Raw genomic sequence first — 3,707 nt, 5'->3', positions numbered from 1 at the left:
TTAATTCTCCTTAAAGTGATCTGAAAGGTCAAAGGACTCTTAAGTAGAATCATAATTTACTTTTTGCATGAAATGAAAAATATAAAATAAGTCAGGAGTAGAATGTTGGATGAGAAAGTAATAAAATGGTCATTGCATGATTAGGACATGTGAAAATGATCCAACATCTAGCTTGAAGTGGCTTCTTCTAGCCAAATTTATTTTAGCTTGAGTATCAATAGAGATAATTATGGTAATGGATTATAGCCCATGGAATAAAGTTAGATTCCTTATGTCCATTGAGATATGAATAAAGCAACACATGCAGAAAAGGTGAAGCAAAAAATTCCTTATAATATAGTGTCAAAATGCATGATAAACATAGAAGGAATAATGGAGTAATAAGATGAAGAGAAGCTTTTTACACAGGCAAATTTATATTTCCATATTTTCACATATTGCTTATGAATTAAAGTTAGAAAAACATTATTTTACAATGAAGAATTCTGTATGACATTCCATTAAGCAAGTGCTCAAAATTACTATCATTAACACTAGCAAGCAGAGGCATACTATGATTCCTATATGAGTTATAGAGAAAGGTCACATTATTCTGTGATACTCAAAACTAAAACAAACAAAGCAAATGAACAAAATGAGCAAATGAAAATCACCTGAATCTCATCATGAAGAAATATTGAAGGAATCCACATGAGGGACATTCTTAATATAATAGTAAATATCTGGGTTCTTCAAAAATACCAACATCAAGAAAGAGGAATGGCTGAGGAACTGTCACAGATGAAAAGAATCCAAAAGACATGAAAATTAAATAGACTGTGTGATCCTGGATTGGATTCTGGACAAAATAAAATGTAGCCAGAAAAGTCCTAATTGGGACAACTGTCTAATTCTGCATATGGACCATGGTTTAGGTTATAGCATCAGCATTTCAATGATGAATTTCCTGATTTTTAGCTTTGATAATATGTTTATGAAATACAGTGTCCTCGGAAAATACACACTGAAATATTTAAGTGTGTTTGTATGTATGTATCTATCAATATATCTATAACCAATAGAATGATAAAGAAAAAAAGGACAAATTATAAACAACTTGTGAATCCAGGTAACTGTTATAAGGGGTTTTCTTGATTTTTTTTTTCTTTTTCCAAACGTTTTAGGTTTAAAATTACAGCAATATAAAGGTTAAGAGTCTTACACTATTCCTCGACACATCTATTATTCAGAAAAACTGGACCAATTCAGAAATCTAGTTGTTTACTTTGAAATTGCCCTCAATTTCATATTCTGTACCTAACAAGTCACCAAATCCTAGCGATTATTTTAAAAATAATTCTCAAATATGTTCTGCTTTCTCTATTAACCTATCACTCCTCTCCTTTTTCAGCCCTTCATCATGGCTTATTGAAATAATAAAATTATGTTATGATCTTTCATTCTTTCTTTTATTTTTAATTAAGCCATGATTTTAAAAGTAATTAAAGTTAAAACCCATTGCCAACCAAGTCAGTTAGACTACTAGTATCTACTATAGGACAGAGTAGAACTGTCCCATAGAGTTTATAAGGCTGTAATATTGATAGAATTCTCCTAGTAGCCAAGCTGGCAAGACTTCATCTCACATACTTTATACATGTTATCTGGAGGAACTAGTACCTTGAGAAAGCTATCATGCTTGGAAAAATAGAGGGTTAGTGAAAAAGAGGAAGACCCTAAGGTAGATGGATTGACACAGTGGCTGTAACAAAGGGCTTAAGCTTAGCAAGACCTGTGAGGATGGCACATTACCGGGGAGTGTTACGAGGCAGAACTGACTTGATGACACATAACAACAACAATAACAAAGAACAACAACAAATCTTTGCAGGACCAGACTGCCATATGTTTCTCCTGTGGAGTGGCTCGTGGGTCTGAACCATTCTGCCAAGCCCTTAACCACTGTGCTGCCAGGACTCCTACCTAAAGTTAGCATTCTGAAATTAAAATCTAATCTGTTATCTCTATATATTTTATTTCCTCTTCAGGGAACCGTAAAAGCTCTTGCATTTTTTATACCTAATAGGCTGTTTCATGCATTTGTATGATTGACTGCTATTATATGTGTTCACTTTATTTAATACATATTTTTACTTGTTTTTCCTGCATGCTATTCAAATTTTAGAATTTAGAGGTACCTTTTAATTAAGGTATTCTGAACTTTAACATATTTATTTCCCTGTTTGTTTCTCCTGTAAGCTTTCAAGGCAGTTAACACATTGCTATTAATTTGTTATTATTATTATAATTTTAATGCAATTGCTTCTCCAAATAGATCATATATGCCTAATTTCATCTGTTTGCCTATGGCCTACACAGTACAGTACACAGATTATCTTAATGATTAAAAAAAGAATCTTTTCTGAATGAGTGGTTGATAGAATAAATCATACAAAAAATCTATGACCGTTTGCAAGATCCTCTTTTTTGCAATAAACTTATTTACATATTTTTTCCAGTGAGAATGACATATACAGGCTGAAGTATTGGTGATTCTGATAAATAAATAATAGGATTTTTCATAGCTCTAGAATGAATATTTTCACAGTTACATTTGTGCTATCTTCTCTCTTGATTGTCAAAATATATCACTATATATATTCACTATATACTAATGTTTCAAAACATGAATAATAGTTTTTCTTGTGTGTTCTCTGTATGTAATACTGAATCCACTCTTTTATTAACATTTAAGATATAATTCAAGTCCTATAATATTCATCCTTTAAAAGTGTCCAAAACATTGGTTTTTAATATATATAAATGTTGTGCAACCATCACCACTATCTAGTTCCAGAACATTTTCGTCATTCCAATAAAGAAATGTCATACTTATTAGCAATCAGTCCCCATTATTTTCTCCTGTCACCTCCCCCTGGCAACTGCATTCTTTCTGTATGAATTTAACTGTTCCCTGGTAGTGTAGTGCCTAAGGCACTTGACTGCTAACTAGAAAACTGGCGGTTCAAACCCACCAGCCACTCCTCAGAAGGAAGATGGGACAATCTACTTCTGTCGTGATACTGCCTCGGGAACACAAGGAGGGGTCACTATGAGTCAGGTCCGACTTGAAAGCACATAACAACAACAACAACAACATACATCTGATATTAATTAAATCATACTATATATGGCCTTTGTGCCTGTTTTTTCTTTTTACTTCACTTAGCATAATGTTTCCAAGGTTCATCCATGTTGTCTGAATCAGGACTTCTTTCCTTTCTATAGTTCTATTGTAAGGATATGTTGGAAACTTCTTTCACTTAGCAGACAGGTCTCTGGCCAAAATAAATTTTTTCATGATTTCGTTTTTTCTCTAAAGGGGAAGGATTTCATCTTAATCACAAAAAGCAACAATCAATATAGTCAAGGCCAGTATTTTATATATTCCACGTTCCATTAAAATTTCTTTCTTCTCATTCTGTAGTTGTTATCAACTATCCATAATCAGAGTGACTCAACTTCCATTTCTAATTCTGTTATATTTCAAAATTTAGTACTTTGTTTCTGGTTTTCTATGGAAAACATGACTAGATAAGAGTCTTTGGTAAAGATTTGCTTTGTTGTTTTCTGCTACATTATTCAGAGGTCTATGTTTCCATTAAAATATTTATGGGAATAAATTATTTTTATTTAATATATCTACTCCTAACTTGGGAGCTCTGGTA

Source organism: Orycteropus afer, unplaced genomic scaffold (genome assembly GCF_000298275.1).
Source record: "Orycteropus afer afer isolate SDZICR_OR568_19922 unplaced genomic scaffold, OryAfe1.0 scaffold01361, whole genome shotgun sequence".
In the NCBI taxonomy this organism is placed as follows: domain Eukaryota; kingdom Metazoa; phylum Chordata; class Mammalia; order Tubulidentata; family Orycteropodidae; genus Orycteropus; species Orycteropus afer.
Note: the sequence above shows the minus strand (reverse complement) of the source record.